This window comes from Ipomoea nil, unplaced genomic scaffold, assembly GCF_001879475.1.
Source record: "Ipomoea nil cultivar Tokyo-kokei standard unplaced genomic scaffold, Asagao_1.1 scaffold0143, whole genome shotgun sequence".
NCBI lineage: Eukaryota > Viridiplantae > Streptophyta > Magnoliopsida > Solanales > Convolvulaceae > Ipomoea > Ipomoea nil.
In genome coordinates, this window is record NW_017616571.1 from 1,506,034 (window position 1) to 1,528,163 (window position 22,130).

At 34.0% G+C, this 22,130-nt stretch overlaps 2 long non-coding RNA genes across 2 annotated transcripts; both read right to left on the minus strand.

The window, feature by feature from the left end:
* Positions 1 to 372: 372 nt before the first annotated feature.
* On the minus strand, positions 373 to 2,458 carry LOC109172441. Its single transcript, XR_002052750.1, has 2 exons — positions 2,314 to 2,458; positions 373 to 757 (listed from the first exon to the last, which is right to left on the minus strand). It is a non-coding gene; the product is annotated as an uncharacterized LOC109172441 (long non-coding RNA).
* A 15,740-nt stretch (positions 2,459 to 18,198) lies between these two features.
* Positions 18,199 to 19,048, minus strand: LOC109171754. The gene is made up of 2 exons (XR_002052653.1): positions 18,894 to 19,048; positions 18,199 to 18,670 (listed from the first exon to the last, which is right to left on the minus strand). It is a non-coding gene; the product is annotated as an uncharacterized LOC109171754 (long non-coding RNA).
* Between the last annotated feature and the right edge of the window lie 3,082 nt (positions 19,049 to 22,130).

A 22,130-nucleotide genomic window follows, 5' to 3' on the forward strand; every position in this document is an offset into this window, starting at 1 on the left:
ATTTTAAATGAAGGGATAAACTCGTCCTTTCACCAGTCAATGTATTATTTTTTGTATTTTTCCTTTTGTATTTCGCTGCTATACCTTGTAAACATCTCAATAATGGAGAAACGCACACACGAGCAGTCATCAAATGGGGAGTGACGAGGAACATTTTAGGACTTCGACTGAGGTTATCTTCATATATATTGTGTATACAAGGAAGAAATATAAAGAATAATACATAGGCAGGTGAAAGGACGAGTTTACCTCTTCATTTAAAGCCCAATTAACTATATTCTAACAAAAAAGACCTCAATTGGAAAGAAATTAAAAGTCAAGAGACCTAAAATGTTCAAATTAAAAATCGGGACTAATTTTAAAAGATCAATATAATTGGAAGACATTTAATATTCATAGTAGACAAGCTAAGCACAATTATATATATGGAAAGATACATGAGAGGAATAAGTGCGATAAGCAAATATATATAAGAAAGCAGTACAATAAATTAAAGTTGAGATTTTGTGCTCATGTAATTTGCTTTCTTATTTATTTTCATCTTAAAGCTGGGCGGCGGCCGTTTAATTGGACGGCTCCGGGGCCGGGGGTTTACAGTAGCGATCGTAGACGCTGCATCTTCGTGGGTGGGGATCTCTTGGGTTGCCAAAACAGTTGTGACTCTTAGGATTACACATTATGGGTTTCGGAGCGGAAGCCGGACTCAATATCATCCCATAACTTACTACACGGCCCTTTGCCGTTGTGTCTCCTGCAACTGATGGGGTAAGAATTATTAACTCTGTTCATTCTTATTTACTATTCATTGGTAAAAACGTTCTAATTAAAGAATAAAACAAAAGATCAATATGTGATTATTCGTGGTAAGTCAATCAATTTATGCTTTGTTTGACGTTAAACGGATATTTGGAAGTTAAAAAATTAAAGACATTAGGACAATCTTTAGTCAACTTAGTCGGATTGTTAATATGGTAACAATATAGTTATAAGTTCAACTCTCAATGAGCCGATTCTTTACCAAGTAGAGTCATAAGGTGGGATTTTTTTAGTCAATGAATAGTCTCCATAGTAGTTGTGAGTTTTTCTTATCACTCAAAAAAAAATATTTATATAATATTCTTTGTTTATTCCATTTTCTATTTAAATTAGATTCTTATACCCTCGAGATTCAATCAATAAATCAAATATATTGTAAAAGTTAAAAAGATGAGAATGAATAGTTCTGAAGCTATTTTATTACAGTACATTTTAAAATGTTTGGTAAAATTGAACTGTTGAGTAAATTAACATATGTAAAAAGACCCAAAAGACATCTTTGTATACGTCAATGTGTTACACCGTTTATCTTATATTTAATTTTGAAAAGAAATATTTATTTAAGATATATATATATATATATATATATATATATATATAATTTATTTAATAATGTGTAATTTTGAAATGATGTACATATGAATTTTATGTGGAAATTGACAAAAATTAGGTTTTAGGCCATATTTGGTAAATGACTATTAGTTAATTGGGTTAATTATAAGGTATAATTAGTTGATAACATTAGCTGATTGTAGAAAGGTGTTTGGCAAATTAGTTATTAGCTGATAGTTGTTTGGTATAATTTTTTTTTTTTTCTCAAAAAGTTAATTGAAAAAGTTTCATTGAGTAGTTTTTTGAATTTTAACCGTTTGAAGTTACAAAAAGCTAATTAACCAAACACTTATATTGATTTCTTAACCAAGTCAAACAGTTAATAGTGGTCAAATAAGCAAAAATTTACCTATAGACTAACTATTTTATCAAACTGGGCCTTTTATGTCAGGCAGAAAAAGAGTGTTTTTTTTTTTTTTGTAACCTAATAGAGTTTGTAAATGAAAAAATTAAAAGCTCAAAACTCATTAGATTAAACATTATAGAGATAACGGTTCAAATAAGTTCCTATTTTAAATGCCAAGCACTTTGTGCACAGGTGGCATCCGAGTTGGACGCTCATATGAAAAGTTGCGAGTACGAGTCTTAGTGGAGGTGTTATTGGGTTTTTGTGTTTTAGTAGGTTGAGAAAGTAATTATAAACAGATACTACGTTGTAATAGAGTCAGTAGCATTAAAAAAAAAAAAAAAAAAAACTCCTATTTGAAATACATTTTTATTTACCAAACAGATGAAGCTGACATGTGTGTGCGTAAAATTTATTGAAATCTATAAATTCAACTAAACAAAACATTAAAGATAATTAAAAAAATATCAATGTCGAAAATTTTATAATCTGATGACATAAATATAGAATAAGAATGAGAATTGAAGTAGAAATTTCACCTGACAATTTTCGAGCACATGTTAAGGGTGAAAGAAGAAGTGTTGTGATCAAGAGAAGTATAAAAGAAAAAGAAAATGGCTTGGAGTTCATGGCTTATATACTATATATATTGGAATATTGGATATATGTGTACTGTGTAGATTTGTGTATACAAACAACTGAACTGACCTCCCTTTTATAGGGCATACTATGCACTGATGATGAGGAAGATGAAAGATCCACTTGAACAATGTTAGGTGAAATTATTGAATGTCAAATTTAATAATAGAAAAAAAATTGTACTACTTTTTTTTTTTTAATACTATTGACTATTACAATGTAGTATCTATTTTATACTTTCTCAAATTACTGCAGCTCAAAGAGTCAATACCCCACTACCAGGGTTCGATCTTATGACATTCCCTCATGACCGTCAGGGGATGAGTCACATAGGAGTCATCTGAGCACAAAGTACTCGGCAAATTGTACTACTTCTGATGCCACATTAGTTGTTTTACTCTCTAAGCTAGTTCTAGTTTTTTTTTTTTTTTTTTTTTTTAATTTAAATTTACGGGGAATCGAAGTCTGTATGGTTCACTAGTGCTTATAGTTGACCTGCTCAAATCAAGAAGGACAAACACTTCTCATAGAGAGGGAAACTTGCAACCTTGTGATTACTAAATCAACTATCTAACTAACTTGACTCTAGTTCTACATGTAACAGGATCAATAGTACTCAAAAAACTAACTTGACTCTAGTTCTAAATTCCTGTCATTATAAGAAATACCAATAAATTTACCAACGGATAAATAGCTACAGTTTAAATACCTAGTGTTTTAATTACGAAAATCTATTTGTAAATTAAATACATATGGATTGTAGTAATTTATTTACAAATTTTTATAATGTTAAATTTATTTTTGAGTAAAAGACATTTTTGTCCTAAACTTATAGTGGCAAAGACACTTTTAGTCCTTCATAAAAAAATCAGATAATTTGTGGACACTTTTATTGTGACGAGGACAATATTGGTCCTTCGTCACTTATGTCGTTAGTTGACTGTCTAAATGAGGAGCATTTCTGTCAATTCAACTTAAACGACCCAGAAGGCAACATAAATGAATTGAAGCTATTTGCTGCAGATCTCCAATCCAGCCAATATAATCCAGTTTTTCTTGCCTTCATCATGTGCCAGTCTGGAGTTTTCACATGCTGCTCTGCGGCCTCTCTTTGCTTCTCTTCCGGCACCGGCACGAAGATACCAACCCCGTCAGTCTTCTAGTAAGTGGCGATGATCACCATCTCAATATTCTCAGCAAGAAGGAAATGAGGTTTCTATTGGATCTTATATCTGAAAGAGCCCCTGCAATATCCTGGTTTTTGGGCTCAAAAGTCAATACTCAGGTCTCATTTCAATGCTGAATGTGGGTGGATTCACACTCTTTCTTGAGGACAATGATGATAAGATGAAAACAGAAACGATGATGATCAGTATGAATAAGAGTCGAGTTAACAAGGTGGAGTATCACACACGTGCTGAAGATGCATATAAGCTTCTCAAAGATGCAAGGAAACACCCACAACTCTACTCACCATTAGTTAGCATTAGAAGTAATAGAAGTAGCAACAGAAGAAGAAATAGAAGGTGCAAACTGGCAAACACATTGTTAGCAAGGCTTTCACAAGAGGTTTATGAGACAGATTGGGATGTGGTGGCGGTGGACGAACCTTCAAATGACTCCGTTTATTTTATAAATTTGTAAACATTTATGAAAATGACTCCGTTCTTTCTTTACTTGATTTTCCATCCATCAGATCTTGTAGATCAATGGTTCGGATTTGTTCACAAGTTCTCACATGGGAAGTGGTTCTCATATGATTAGGATCCTAAAGTAGTATATAGGTCCATAATCAGGTGAGATCCATGTCCCATATCAAAATTTGTGAGCAAATTTAATTCAACTCATTGATCAAGTTGATTTAATAGTTTAAAATAAACAATACATGTCACATTTTGAAAATTGAAGGACAACATTTACACCACTAATAATTCAGGAGTGACATTGATAATTAGCATATTTGTGAGCGGCATAAATTACAATTTTCTCAATAAACTATTTGGAATGGAAAAAAAAAAAAAAAGATGAATCGTATATGCACAACTATATATATTGTGAGAGTAAAAGTGAAATTTTAATTAACTTTGCATAGTGTGTAGGTTCATATATTGACAGTGGCGGGGTCCTTGAAATATCTGTTGTGAATATAATGCTCTCTTTGATGCATGCATTATTTTTGCAAGTCATTAAGTGTTGGCACAGTAGACATTCATTCATTGTCTCCTGGCTGGCATAAGACAGTGCAAAAGCTGTTGGTCTCCACAAGTCAACGCAAATTCTTCACTCCCGTTTTTTACTTGCATCTCCAATAGCTTTGATTTTTTGTTACAATTTTTTGCCACATAAGGAGAAGAGAAAAATGAGCAAAAAAAATAAAAAATAAAAATAGAAAAAAAAAATCTTTTACGCGTCAATGCAAATGCGCTAATGAATAATTTTATTTTTCTGCGGGACTCACAAAAAATTCAATTAATACAAACACAAAATTTTCACTCTTCTCTTCCCTCCACGGCTCCATCTCACCTTTTTTCTCCCCCGGCCACCAAGCAAAAAACACTACTGGAAATTATGAAATTTTCGACTATCTAAAAGTAATGTTAAATCAAGTCAAAAGCCTTGTTCCGACCACTTTTGGTATCTGGAAAAATCTTTATTGCTATTTCCGATCACATTTTAGTATCAACTTAATTTAAAATCACTTTCAAATGGTCGGAAATTCCATAATTTTCAGTAATAAAAGCCCTTAAAAAGTATTGATAGAGATGCGGCCCTTATTGCTAGTAAAAACCCTTTAAGGCAATATAATATCGATTAGTGGTCAAATAGGAAAAAAATAAAAAATACAAAAGTTAAGTTATTGCTAGTTGGCGACCGTTTGACGCGCACAAGGGGCTCGCAAGTCACGCCCACACATGATTTCTTTGATTTTTTTTACTCTAAACAAAGGCCCCGTTTGGTAAATAGTTATCCTATCATTTAATTTTAACTTATTTGACACTATTAATTGTTTGACTCATTAGTTTTTTGTAACTCTAAAATGCTAAAATTCAAAAAGCTACTCCATACAACTTTTTCAATTAACTTTTTGAAAAAAAGAAATTATATCAAACAACTATTAGCTAACAATCAATTTACCAAACACCTTTCTACAATCAACTAATGTTATCAATTAGTTATACCATCTAATTAACCCAATCAGCTAACAGATAACAACCATTTACCAAACAGGGCCAAAACTCCATTAATACATACTAAAATTGAATTGGTTGTCAAAATTAATGTCCAACATGCTATGCGGTTATGATGTGGAAGAAGCTAGCACAAGTAAAACATTACGTGAAATTATTGGATATAATCATAAAGCTAAAAAAAATAAAGCTGTCCTTCAATTCATGCATTATTCTTCTTGCAACTTGTAAGTCAATGTCTAAGTCTTCGCACATTATAGTAGACATGGAAGGACCAAGACTGTCTTCACAACTCTACGTAAATTCCTAGCTTCTCATTCACTTTCTAATTTTGATGGAAATATATCACTCATATATTTTGCATCAATAATAAAAATCATGTATGAATCATTTTTTAATAGTTAATAAAATTTTATAATAAATAATTTTTTAGACAAATTCTCCTATGAAATTAAACCGTCTCATAGATCCTCATCCGTGAAATAGATCGAGTTTTTGATAAGTATTATATTTTCACGCATAAGTATTACAATTTTCATTATAAGTAACTCTTCAATTCTTAATAATATATTTTGATTTAAAAATACTACAAATTTCATCAAAAGTATCACATTTTTCGTATATGTATTACACTTTCTCCCATAAATAACAACTAAACAATTTATCTAGGATTAGTATTATATTTTTTTCTCATAAATAAGTATTCAACCCAAAATATTACATTTTGATTTAAAAGTACTACATTTTTATTCAAACGTGTTGCATTTTTCCTTATAAGTAACAAACAATTTATTATTGATTAATATTACATTTTTCAGCATAAGCATTATATTTTCATAATGACTCGAACCATCTCACATATACGGATTCATGAGACCCACTCTTTTTTTTTTTTTTTCAAGGTAACACCTTTTTAAGTCAGTAATTACTACTCGAAGGTGTGCTCCAAGTGAATTCATGCCTTGTGACCTTAGTCAACAAAACACCACAAGAAGGTAAATCAATCTAGGTTGCCTAGAGGTATCAAAGTGACATTATTGTGTGGACTATGGTTCACACAATGTTGTATGGACCATAACAAAAAGTACATTTTTAATATACTGAAAGTACATTATTCATGTATTGAATGTACATTATACAAAATAATGTACTTTCAGTATTCAAATAATGTACATTCCTTGAATACAATGTACATTTTAATATACTAAAAGTACACTATTTGTGTACTAAATGCACATTATTTGAAAGTATAATCCACACAACTGTGTAGACTATGGTCCACACAATAATGATTTTGTCAAAGTACAGTGGGCCAAAACTCGGGGGCCAACTCTTAGTGAGGTACAATCGTTATACCCTACACCACGGCGCACATAGCACTGTGCGCCCCGCGCCCCCCAAAACGATGTTGTTTTTGTAAGTTATGTAGGGAGTTGACGCGATTATGTACATTTTTTTATACAATTATGTACATTTTTTTAATACAATTATGTACATCCGAAATAGGGAATTTATGTGTATTATGTTAAGAGTTTATGTGTATTATGTATTATGTTAGATTATGTGTATTATATTTTTTAAAAAATATGTGTATTTTGTTATAAAATTATGTACATTCTAGTATACAATTATGTACATTTTCAAGCATGAGAATTTTTTTTTAAAGAAAATTAACAACCGACACTATAAAACGGAATTTAAAAAAAAAAAAAAAAAGTAATAATAATTCGAAACGAAGTCGTTTTGCACCAGGATGCACAATGCAATGCGCACCATGGTGCATGATATAAATTGTCCAGTGAGGTAGGTTAGGGCCATGAAAACTATGGATAGATAAAACGTGAGTCTAGCCCGCAAATTGGCCCACTAATCATTATCATAATTAATATTTAAATTTTAATAATTCAAATTATATGCTTTAATCAATAAATAAATTAGAAAATAAACAATAAAATATGAAATAATGTTAGCTAATAAAAATGTGTTACATATGCTTTTAAAAAAACTCAATTTTAATTTAGAGCAAGGTTTATTCATACATACCTTTAGATAGGGATTGTAATTTTTCTGTCATAAAAAAAGAAAAGATTAAAACAATAGGATGGCGAAATTAAAGAAGGAAAAAATGGCCAAGAAATATAGGTCAAATATCTGTTGATAATGAATTTTTTCTTTTTACAAAGAAAAATATTTGAAAATAGAGTGTTTGGTGAATAGTGAATAGAAATTTATCTAAGTCAAACAATTAAAATTAATGCTTGGTAAATAATAGATTAAAGCAAAATCGCTAAAATTCATAACGCTGAAAGTACTAATAATAATTTTTTGTGTTAGTAGATTTCATATTTACATTTATTTAGTTCAAAAGATCGACTATTTTGCCGATCGACTAATATATATACTATAAATATCTATTTATATAACAATTTATATTTTATTAATTTATATTTATATTAAATATAATACCATTAATTGTATAAATAGTCATATTGCACCTGTAATAAAATGAATTATTGAGAAATATCATATTAATATTCTTTATTCTATACTCTTACCGCTCTAAGGGTGTGTTTGGAAACCTGGAAAATGAGTTCTGGAATTCATTTTCCAAGTTTCCAGTGTTTGGATGTGCCTGGAAAATCAAGTCAATGGAAATCATTTTCCGTTGACTTTGGAAAATAGGTTTGTTTTGGAGGAAAATGACTTCCCCTTTTTTTTGGGGGAAGTCATTTTCCAACTTTTACACCAACATCACACCACCACCAACATCATCAACACCATACCACCACCACCTCACTACCATCACCACCACTATACCACCGCCACCATACCACCGCAACCACCGTCGCCACCACCACCACCACCACTACCACCGCCGCCGCCTCCATACCACCGCAACCACCGTCGCCGCCACCACCATACCACCGTCGCCACCACCACACCACCGCCGCCGCCGCCACCACCATACCACCGCAACCACCGCCGTCGCCACCACCACCATACCACCGTCGCCGCCACCACCATACCACCGTAACCACCGTCGCCACCACCACACCACCACCATCACACCACCGCCGCCGCCATCACCACGACTATACCACCGCAACCACCACCACCATACCACCGCAACCACCGCCATCATTGTCACCACCGTCATACCACCACCAGTTATTATTATTATTATTATTATTATTATTATTATTATTATTATTATTATTATTATTATTATTATTATTATTATATAACAAATAACACCACTACCACTACACCACCACCACCACCACCACCATAATATTTTTGATATACTATTCGTTATTTTTTTATTATTATATTTAAAATTATTATTATATTATTATATTATTATATATTATACATGTTGTAATATTCTAAATAAAATAATTAAAATGTTTAATTATACAATTCTACTCATTTTCCAGAAAATGAACCAAACACACAAAAACAGTTTTCCAGAATGCAACCAAACACTGGAAAGGAAAATGTTTTCCGAAAAATGACTCATTTTCCAGAAAACATTTTCCAGAAGTCATTTTCCTGCTTTCCAAACGGACCCTAAATCCTCTAATTATTTCATTTCGGTCTCCATTCATCTTGTTCCTTCTCTTATGCCTTTTATTCTCACGCGTTCGAAATGGGAATATTTTTTTGTGCTTAAATCACGAGGTGTTTCAAATCTTTTTTCGTGCATCTTACAATTCGGATCGACCCAATTTATCCCTGTTCGTTTCGAGAAGCATGAGAACTAGTTCAAGGAGAATTACCATTTATAAAAATCGAACCCGAGTTATTCCTAAAATTGTCCCAACAAAGAAATTCTTTTGCCTATTGAACTACCCTTTCAGTTAAAATGTGAACATTTGGTGTCAATATCAACTGGAAATATACATATTCGTTATGATTGGAATGGTAGCACAACTAGACATGCATGGTCACATGGAAGGACTAAGATCGTTGAAATCCCATCCACATATGTGTATTTTGGTTCGATCCTGAAAAATCATATATATACATCTATGCAAGTGCTAAGCTAGAAAATTTATGTCAGGGAGGTCAGAATTATAGTAAAATTTATAATGTCAATCAACGTGATCATACACGATATTATTATATATATCATACATAATTATACTATGTATTATCAATAATAATTTTTAAGAGTAAATATCGGCGGAGGTCCTCCGACGTTGGTGGTACTGCCACTTTTAGTCCTCAACTTTTAAATCAACCACTTTTAGTCCTCTTACTTTTTGTTTCTAGCCATCTATGGTCCTTTCGTTAAACTTGACCATCTAATGCCGTTTTCTAAAAGATAATTCCGTCCTTTCATAATAAATTTATTAATTATTATGTTTAGTTTCCTCATCAGAATAGTCAAACAATGATTTCCCCAGCTATGAACGTGTACAAAACCAGCTCGTGAATCAAAATGGCGTACAAAAGCTGGTACGAAGGTTGTGCCAAAACAACGTCGGGATATCTCGGTATGACTCGGCAAACATAATAATTAATAAATGAAAAACAGATAGCCAATAATGGAGCGGAATCAAGTGCAGGAAATAAGCCTAATGTTACTCGCGAAAATAATAAACATGACCGTATCATAAGTAAAGCAAACCAAGCTGCAGCTGAGGGCTCACATGTTGTGGTAAGGGGAAGGTTGACGGGCAAGCAAGTCGAGCGAAGCGTTATTTCTAACAACATTCCTGAACCTTTGCCCACTGGATTAGAGGATCTGGAAAATATGGAACATCATAGCGATCCACCAGGAACTGAAGGTGACAACATGGACGAGGAACCATGGCATGAGTGCGGTGAAGATGTGTCGAGGTCGGGTTCTCTTGACGAGGACTCTGTAAGCATTGAAAATTTAAATAATGGTGTTGGACCGTGGTGAATATTTGATTATTAAATTAATTACTTTAATTAAGCTAGTTGGACTAATATTTATTTAATTGGGTTAATTAAATGACTCATTGAATAATTAATTGGTTTAATTACTTAATTAAGTGTAATTGGATGTTGGATTGTTCGGCCCGAAATGGTGAACGATTTAATCAAGTTGGACCAGGCTGCTTGGATGAATTGGGTTGCCTAGTTAGTGGGTTTGACTTGGTCTTGGCCCATCAAAATTATATGTGGATTATATAATTTTGGGAAATTTGAATATTTGATATTATTTGGAAATTTAATGAAATCATGAACTTGGACGCAATGGTGTCCCGATACATTCCTTAATTTAATTAAAGAAATTAAATTAAATAAGGAATTAAGAGTTGGTTGGAGATTTTCCCTCACACTCACCACTATAAATAGTGGTTTCATTTTCAAGAATAGGGGCTCTGGAAATCTACATATCGAAGCTCTGCCGAAATCTCTCCAGGATATCGTCTGGAACACGCCCGCAGTTGTACTGCGTATACTGCGTTGAGGAACACGCCACTTGAACACCGGAAGCCCTTCTTTGAAGATGAAGCTGCATATTAGCCCTTCACTGAGGAACAAGCTACTAACTCCGGAGGCCCTTCAGCAAGGAATTACTCCAATTCGGCACACTCCCGAATTCAGCATACTTCCAGTTCGGCATACTCCCGAACTTGGCATACTTCCAGTTCAACATACTTTGAACTCGGCACACTTCCAATTCGGCATATTCCGGATTCGGCATACTTCCAACAAAGAACTACTTCAAGTTCAGCATACTCTGAACTCGGCACACTTCCAATTTGGCATATTCCAAATTTGGACACTTCCAATAGGCATACTTGTAGTAGAGAATCAGAGGACTTCTCATATACAGAGATTGTACCCCTTCCCGTTTGATATATACTTGATACTACTTGTAACCGATACTTTGAATTTCGAATATATACAATTCAAGTTTTTCGCGTTTACAGACTCGACTCGGTGAGTGTTTCCTTTTTTCGTGTTTCTTTGTGTTTGTGTTTTGTTTCGTGGTTTTCTTTTTTTGCAGGTTGTTATGATTATTTGTCTGGAATTGCCAAGGAGCGGCTTCTAAAAAGTTCATTAGAGCAGCTCGTTCTCTGTTAAAGCATCATAAACCATGGTGTCTTTGTTTGCTTGAACCAAAGATGTCAGGTAATGGTGCGGATGAGGTTTGTTTTAAACTTGGGTTTGAGAACTGGATTCGTGTTGAAGCGGTCGGGATGAGCGGGGGAATCTGGATTCTCTGGAACGATGTTAACAATGTCAAAGTTCAGAGCACACACCCTCAGTTCATTATTCTTGAAATTGGTGACCATGCAAACAGGTTATGGAATATGGTCATTGTCTATGCAAGCCCAAACAGAACCCTGAGGAGAAGGTTATGGACAGACCTTAGCGCCATTAATGGTAGCGTTCCTCTCCCATGGGTAACTTTGGGGGATTTCAACTCCGTTACAGGAATGGATGAAGTCAGCAATCCGGCAACGTTTAATGATCAACGTAGCCGTGATTTCAATGACTGGATTGATAGGGAGCACCTTATTGATATGAGCTTCAGTGGCCCTAAGTTTACCTGGAAACGGGGAAACAATGTCTCTACTTACACAGCAGCGAGGTTGGATCGTAGTCTTTGTACGGAAGAGTGGATGGATCTTTTTCCTAATGCAAGAGTCACGCATCTGCCAGCTTTAAGCTCGGATCACAATCCCCTTCTCTTAAGTGTCAACGAGAAAGAGGAAAACAACAAGGTCAGCCGTTTTCAGTTTCAAGTTGCGTGGGCTGACCACAAGGACTTTCTTCGCATTGTGGAATCAAACTGGACTGAAAAGGATAATATTAATGACAAGCTAATTGACACAAGGGAAGCTCTGCGCAAGTGGAGTAAGGAAACTATTGGCAATATTGAAAAAAGGAAAAGAAGGTTGTTTGCTCGGTTGGAAGGCATTCAACGAAGTCTTGGAGGCCATGCTACAAATTATCTTATTAAGTTAGAAGCCAAGCTTCGAAATGAGTTGGAAGAAGTGCTCTATCAAGAAGAGCTTATGTGGTATCAACGTTCCAGGGAAAAATGGATTGCTTCGGGTGATAGGAACACAAAGTATTATCATGCTATCACAAAAGTGAGGAAAAAACAATGTCATGTTTATGGTCTGCGGCTGGAAAATGAAAACTGGACTCATGATGAAACAATAATGGAGGGAATGGTGCTAAGTTATTTCAAAGAGATTTTCAAGGAGGATCTTAATAACCCCCAGGTTCAAGGTAATAATCCTTTCTATCCTAAATTATCTAATGAGAATATTTCTTCTTTCTGCAGGGGCGTGACTTTGGAAGAAGTCAAATTTGCTCTCTTTGAAATGGCTCCTTTCAAGGCACCAGGCCCAGATGGATTTCATGCAGGTTTTTATCAAAAAGCTTGGGCAGTCGTGGGTCCTGAAGTCACAAAGATGGTCTCAGATTTTTTCACCAATGCTACGTGCTTTGAAGGTTGGAATGATACTCTTTTGTCCCTTATCCCAAAAGTTAAGCATCCTGAAAGAGTAAGCCAATTCCGCCCTATTAGTTTATGCAATGTCTCGTATAAGATTATTACAAAAGTAATTACTAACAGACTTAAGGTTTTTTTGAGTGATATAATTGGAGAAGAACAAAGTAGTTTTGTTCTTGCCGACAAATTGTGGACAATATCGTGATTTATCAGGAGATGCTTCATTCCATGCGAACCAAGAAAGGAAAGACGGGCACCATGATCCTTAAGATTGACCTTGAAAAGGCTTATGATCGCCTTTCCTGGAACTTCATTAGAGAAACTCTAATGGAGATTGGCCTCCCTACTCATTGGGTTAATATCATTATGACTTGCATAGAAACTACCAAGCTTGGAATCCTTTGGAAAGGTAAACATCTTGACTGGATTGTTCCGACGAGGGGAATAAGGCAAGGCGATCCTATGTCTCCTTACATTTTTGTGTTGTGTATCGAGAGATTGTGTCACCTGATCAAACAGGAAGTAACAACTAAAAAGTGGAAAGCAGTCAAGCTGTCTAGGTATGGCCCTGAACTCTCTCATCTTTTATTTGCTGACGACATGATATTGACTGCAGAAGCTTCAGAAGAGCAGATTGAGGTAATCAAGAATTGCCTCAATAAATTCCAACAAATGTCGGGTCAACGGGTAAGTCTCCAAAAGTCTCAAATTTTCTTCTCCACTAATGTGGATAGGGAAACAGCGGACAAAATAACCCGAGCAGCGGGAATTACTAAGGTGGAGAATCTTGGAAGATATTTAGGTGTCCCTTCTATTCATGGTCGTGTAACCAACTCCCTCTTTGGCCCCATGATGGAAAAGGTGGAAAATAGGCTAGAAGGCTGGAAAGGTAAGCATCTTAATCTTGCAGGGAGAAAAATTCTTGCTCAGAGCGTTCTCAACACAATCCCCTATTACACTAAACCATGTATATTCCAAAAGGGGTTTGTGACACAATCGAGAGGAAAATACGTGGCTTCATTTGGAATCAAGGTACTCATCTGATTAAGTGGGATGTTGTTACAAAACACCGAAATCATGGAGGTTTGGGCATCCGCAAGACAAGAGAAATGAACCTCGCGTTTCTAGCCAAATTGGGATGGCGTATGATAAAAGGTAATCAAAACCTTTGGGCAAGAACAATAGTCTCTAAATACATGCAAAATAAAAACATTGAGCTTGGTGTAAGTTGGAAGCAAGGCGCCTCAAACATTTGGAAAGGAATTTGTGCAGCTGCACCTATTCTTAGCCAAGGGATCAGGAAAACAGTGAACTCGGGGAATGATACTCTTTTCTGGTTAGATGACTGGCTGGGAAATGGAACAAGATTGCTAGAAAGTGAAGAGAATAACTCTTTCAGTAGTAACACGGTGAGAAACTACTGGATCCAAGGAATTGGTTGGAACTGGAACAACATGGAAAGAGATATCCCCTCGGCCAATAAACAGTTCATGGACCTACTAAACTTGGATGGCAAGGAGATGGAGAAGGATGATATTTACTGGAGAGAAAGCTCAGGACTTTTCTCGGTTGCTTCCGCATATAATATTGCAACCGGTGCGATCAACAATTCCAACAGTCATTGGGAGAAAATCTGGAAGATTAAAGTACCTAATAAAATATGTGCATTTTTGTGGCTCTTACGGCACCAGCGGATCCTCACAAATGCCGAGCGAAAACGGAGAAGTTTCACTTGGGATGCGAGCTGCAGTTGCTGTGGTCACAATGAAGAAACAATTGACCACCTCTTCCGATACTGCAGGGCGGCAAAGGATGTCTGGAGGGCGTTCCTACCTGGCACAGAAATTATGAGACAGGATACTTTAGATTTTGAGAGATGGATGGACGACAACATCAGTGGCAAAATTAACACTCGGGAACAGAGCAATTGGAAAGAAGTTTTCGCCATTATTCTATGGTGGATATGGCGTTGGAGGGGCAATCTGGCTTTCAACAATGAAGACTGGGATGCAATGCGCAAAGTGGATTGGATCAATACGTATGCTGATCAGACTACCAAGGTGTTCCGAAAACAAAGGGAAGTTCACTTCATGATGATAAATAATCAACATGGTAAGTACTCCGTTGTGAATACTGATGCTTCTTTTTTTAATCTTGACAGGCCTGCGGGATGTGGAGGATTAATGAGAGACGCGAATGGCAATTGGAAGAGAGGCTTTAGTTGCATTGCAAAAGCCGACACTGTGGCAGAAAGCGAAGCTTGGGCACTCTATCTCGGAATCAAATGGGCTTGGAATAATGGAGAGAAACGAGTTCGTTTCCTTTGTGACTCGCAAGAAGTGGTAAATTGGATCAACTCGGATACACAGATCCTCGGGCCATGTGGTAGAATCATTAAAGAGTGTAAAAGCTGGCTAGACAAGGATTGGGAAGCCAATGTTCAACACATTACGAGAGACCATAACAATGCGGCGGATGCTCTAGCCAAGATAGCTTTGAGAAGACAATGTGATTGGATTGAGTTCACAAACCCCCCGAATGAGGTTTTGAGCTATCTCCAAGCTGACGCTGCGAAGAGCTGCCTTACCAATGAGGCAATGAGAGCTAGGAATTAGCCTAGCTGGGTTCTCCCCTCCCCACCTTTTCAAAAAAAAAAAATATTAAAATTAGTTTTTCCTATTTAAAAACTAGTCTTTTGAATTAGCAAACGTACATCTTAAAAGTGTAAATAAATAATAAAAATACATAATAACTAACTAATTAATTACTTGATTTTTTTTTTTGGGTGAATTTGGATTTCAATATATGTTTTGAGCTTATTTAATATATACATATAGTATGATTAAAAAAAAATGAGAGGGGTCAATTCCATTTGGAAGGTTGTGAGTTCAAGTCTCAGTGGTTATTGGCTCTTTGTGTTTCAGTAGGTTGAGAAAGTATATGAACAGATACTACAATGTAATAGAGCTAGTAACATTCAAGAAAAAAAAAAAAATTTAGTAGTTACAACAAAAAATAATACATATACATTTCTTTAATTTAGAATTATGTGTTCACAATGTCTTTATTCAAAAAAAAAAAATTATTCATTATCAATAGATTAAATAAGATAAATAATTTTATTAGTTATATTGTCTTTATTTTTCTTTAATATAAAAATTCTTTATATTCAAATTTATTAATTGATTATATTCGCTACCAGCGAATTTATTTAATTATTAACATTGGGTAGAAAAAATGACCGCCAAATTATTAAATCAAATGAATGGTTCATATTGTTCAGGTTTTAATTTTTTTCTTTTAAGATTTTCTAATTCATCCTTAATTATATGATTATCCATTTAACTTTTCCGTTAATTCACCGTTAGTCTAATTCTAATATTAAAGTCTAATATAGAATTATAACTACACCATTAATCTAATTCTAATATTAAAGTCTTAATAGAACTTAACCACAAATCCTAATGTCGGAATCTCCTCAAACAATATTAGTATATATTTCATATTTTATGCCCTAATTTTTATTTGTTCTCCCTTATGTCCCATATTTGGTTTCAACCATACGTCCATACCTATACAATTATTTTATTGACAATTATAATCAATATTGATTATATTATCTTGCATTTGTAAACTTAGAATTACCTATTTAACCCGCACGGGCTTAGCTCAATGGTTTAGTGGGTAGTATTTAGGAGAAGAGACCAAGGTTTGAACCTCGGCGCCGGCAATGCGGGAATTATGTCCAAAGTGGGCAGATTCCTTGTGCGTACCAGCATTTGGCCCTGTCTGCTGAACCATTGAGTCACCGTGATTTACAACTTCCCACAATGCTCTGTCGGGTCGGAGTGTGGGGGGGGGGGGGGGCCTTGGGGTTGGGGACTCAACCTTTGGGAGAAGAATTACCTATTTAAATACGCAAATTCAACCTTCAATTATCTATGCATGAACAATTTCAATATAATCTTGCCTTAATATACTTTAAAGTACTTATTTTAAAAAAAAAAAAAAAAGCATTGGGCATTATCCCAATCGCGCAATGCGCGTAAAAAACTAGTATGAATAATAAGTTAGATACTTACTAGTATTTGTTTCATTGTAGGCAATCACATTATCACAACTAAGTTGATAAGACAGTTAGTTTGGTAACTACAAGATATCAAGTTTGACTCCTCATAAGAGCTATCTATTGGCTATCTTGATTTTAGTTAGTCAACTATAAACAACTTAAATTGATTTATTTCTTTGGAGTCTTTGCCAGTTAATGTCATAAGTACATACTACATAGTGTAACACATGAGAATGAATTTTCTGTAGCGCAGCCAAACTTTTTTATTTGGGATAAATTTTGCTGAGTATGACATCTCAGGATATATTTGTTTGGATGTCCAATTAATAATGTTAGAGTGTGCTAATTTCAATTGTCTAGTTTTTTTTTTTTTTTTTTTTTTTTTTTTTTTTTGTTAATTAATAATGTTAGTGTTTAGTAATATTAGAAGTATTTTAATAGAGTTAATACCGTTTGAGGTCCTCCGAGTATAGTGATTTTGCCACATTTAGTCCTAAACTTTCAAATTGACCATATGTGGTCCTTCGACTTTCAAATTTAACCATTCGTGGTCCAAGTTAACCACCCATGGTCCTTCAACTATTAAATTTTAACCAACCATGGTCCTTTCAAGAGGATCACACCTGGTTAAGTTTTGAAACTTGAAGGACCATGGGTGGTTAACTTGGACCACAAATGGTTAAATTTGAAAGTCGAAGGATTACATATGGTCAATTTGAAAGTTTAGGACTAAACGTGACAAAACCACTATACTCGGAAGACCTCAAATGGTATTAACTCTATTTTAATATTTCTTGTTGTTTGCTTGACTATAAACCCAAGTAGTCACTCCAACTTAAGTTAAGTACTAAATCTATTTTAACATGAAAATCAATAGAGAATATTTTATGCTTTTGCTGCGATCTTTGCATAGACAGATTTTAACAATGCAAACCTTTTACACATTTATTACGGAGTATTAAAATTTCATACAACAGACGTTAAATAAATTTAATTACCATACTGGACAAAAGAAAATAGTCCATAATAAACATTTAGACTTTATTATTATTCAATATTCATAAAAGAGGAGGTAATGGCAATTGGTTAAAAAGATACATGCAGGAGTGTTTCTATAAGCAAATATAATGACAAATTCATAAAGCTGAGGCTATCAACTACTATGTAGTATGATGATAACACCTCTATTATTATGCAGATATGTAATACTTTTTCACTAAAATATACAAAGTAATATTTAAATAAAGTTGAGGCCAGCTTTCATATTTTCAATACTGAGACGTGTAATACTTTTTATTATAATGTAATTTTTTTATATAAATTTATAGAAAAATATTATATTTTAACTAAAAGTATTACACGTCATCTTATAGAGACGACGTCATACAATATTTGCTTGGTTTAATTGGATGGCTCTGATGGAGGAACGCCGCAAGAGCGATTGTTGAAGCCGCACCTTCGAGGCTTTGGTCGGGCACCAATACAGCTGCCATATCTACGATTATTACATATGGGCCCTTTTTTCAAAGGGTTACCTATAGGATGACTTCCTGTGACAAATTAAATAAATAAATAATCATAATTTATAGGAGGATTGATCAATTCAAAAACTTTTGAGTAGCATAAAGTTAACGGTATGTGTGTGCATGTGTGTGTTTATATAATCCGATATATATATATATATATATATATATATATATATATATATATATATATATATATATATATATATATATATATATATTCAAAATGAAATAAAAAATAGAAATATACCCTGAGTTTCATCGGACAGTTTCCGAGCACATGTGAGGGGAGAAACAATGAAGAGAAGTATGAAGAAAAGAGAAAAGAGCTTGGCATTCATGGCTGCTGATTGGCTGAGATATATGTGTGTGTAGATTTTGTGTATACATACAACTGAGCTATATATGCCCCCTTTTATAGGCATATATATATTGTGCATCTAACATTTCTCAAAACACAAGACTTTTCCACACTGGCGTGCCTGGATTTATCTGTTGTGATTGTTCTCCATCATTCATTATTTTTGCAACTTGCAAGGTGATGCCATCACCATGACAATATAATCATGACATAAGCACATTACAAGACATTATACTATGAATCTATGATCCTCATTACCTTATTTATCCAGCTCATGTTGTGGAGATCAGTGGATGAAGTAAATTATGGGATGTGTCTCAACTGGCCAACATGTTCCAAATGCTAAGCCAAATTCATATATATACCATGCAACTGCTACTAAAGTAAAACTTATGAGTTTATTTTGATTTGATTGACCAATTAAATTGTGCCCAGAATATTTTAAATGCAATAGTTTAACTGTATAAATAGTGATATATTGTACATTAAATGGAATCATAGAAAAATGTCATACTCTATTCTTGCTTCAACTTCTGTTTCCCTCCCACTCATTCCTTATCCTATTCCCCCTTTCGGGAGTCATCACACATTCTAAGTGTAAGCATATAGAGATGGTGCCTACATAAAATTTACCTATCGGTTATGATTTTATTAAAATTATAACACAAGTCAACATATAAGTCTTCACACATGCATGGTCACATGGAAGGATTAAGACGGTTCAAAAGCTATCGGTCTCGACAAGTCCACCCAAATTCGAGGTTTCTAATTTTTTAAATTTTGATAGAAATTAATTAAATATCTCATATATATATATATATATATATATATATATATATATATATATATATATATATATAACGTAATGCATAAGACCTATGGAGGTTTGAATGAAATGACGTGGTTTCTTTCTGTTTAATCATAAATCTCGTATTTAATTATTTTGTTTACTGGTTGAGCAACTCTATGGTCAGACAAACCTAACAAAAAAAAACATTTTAAATTTGTAATACATGATGACTTTGTGTTTAGCTGAGTAGAAAGTGGGGGAAATAAATTAAAAGAGATTAATGTGGAAAATAAAAGAACAAAAAGGTTAGGATAGCAAAAGAAGATAAAAGGGCAAGAAATATAGACCAAATATATTTGTGTGGATCGGAAAATGAAAATATCTAATGATCGAGATAATATTGTTGTCTTTTGGAGACAAAAGCATTTGATAATATGTCGGCTATTATTATCTTTCTTGAAATTCAGAATGTTTTGGAATAAATATGTACGATTTCATTTATTGGAATAAGTATATATAGATTTTTATGACCTTTTTGCCATAAAAATTACCCTTTACCTAATTTTATATTATAAATTAAGGTTTTTAAGAATAGTCTTATTAGCTATTATAATTAACTAGTAATTCACCCGCGCGATGCACGGAAAAAAATTATGTTATTATAAATATAAATAAAAAATAAAAAAACTAAAATATTTTAAATTATTTAATATAATAATATTTTTGAGCTTCCATTGGTCAAGTATTTATTATTTTTATAGAATACAAAATTACAATTAAAATTAAAATTATAATTTTTTATGGTTAATATAATCTCTAATTATGTGCATATTCAAATAAATTTATAGAGAGAATTTACATAATTACATCAATTTATTCTTAATTGTATTTCATCTATATTATAATTTTCACAATACGAATAATAACTAAGATAATTACATTTGAAAAGCAAATTTTAAATTTTGTAGGTGTAAATTTAAACTCTAATTGAACACATTTTTTATATGATTATATAATATATAGCTATTTTATTTTTTAAATGTTGTGCTTTATATATATATATATATAATAAAGGATGTTGTTGCATTAATTGTAACATTAAATATTTCCCAAACCATATAGCTTTATTATATAAAGGATTAGTTAATTGCATATTATTGTTTAGAAGTAAAATCTTATCATTATATATGATGGGGATATTGGGCATGGACTAAAACTTATTGGGTTAGCGTTATTGGGCCGCAGATGGACCGAAGGGGAGTGGGCCGGTGAGATGGGGGTGGGGGTGTCGCCGCCAATGGGGGATGACCGGTGCCGGTGGCCGGAGGGGGTCACCGACTGGGGCGCTGGCCCAGCTGGTGACGACTTGCGTGGGGGTAGTGTGCGGCACCGTTGGCCGGTCTCGGCGTTGGCAACGCGTCCCTATGCGTTCATGATCCAATGAACGTGGGGGGTGACGTGCCGGCGTAACAGGGGGTGTGGGGGGAGTAGCGGGTGAAACGTGGGACACGTGGCTCTTGCCGGGAGGAATGTCAATCTTGGGACGTACACGTGGATGGTATAGGATGGGGGGAGCTAAGTATGCTATAAATAGGGGGTTTGGATTCCTGACATGGCATGATTTAAACACTATAGGCACTAAGGTCTAATGGTCTGTGTTTTGTATTTTTAACCTTCTCACCTAGGTTCGATTCTTGTCAGTAGCTTACTAGCGCCCCGGGTAATAAAGCTATAAGCTATTGTTTTCTTACCCGCGTTCTATATTTCTATACCCGTTTATGGTTAGTTGACAATTTTTATCATAATGAACTTCACTTTGATGGAACCAAGTTTATCATTATTATTAGCCTGCGTGGTTCACTCTTAATTTTTAATTATTGTAAATAAATAATAAGGAATATATAATGATAGATGGGTCACACTTGTGAGAAACTGTCTCACAGATCCTTGGTGAAATGGGTCGGACATTATTGAAATGTAATACTTATACGGAAAAATGTAATACTAATAAGGAATAAAGTGCTTAGCTTGTTACTTATAAGCAAAAGTGTAATACTTTTGATGAAAACTGTTATAATTTTACATCTCGATGTAAAACTATCACTTTTGTTATACCCTTTTATCTTCCCCATCCTCCTATGCTTTCCACCAGTGATAGTATCAAATGATGAATGTAATTGTTCTACCATTATTACAGGCCTATTCCATTAACACTATTTTTAGGAAGAGATCAGAAATTACTTATTATTAATTTATTATATTTTTAGACTTTGTAAGTGTTGGAAAAAATGCTTGTAATCTGTAATACATTTGAAATACAACAAAATACAGAAAAC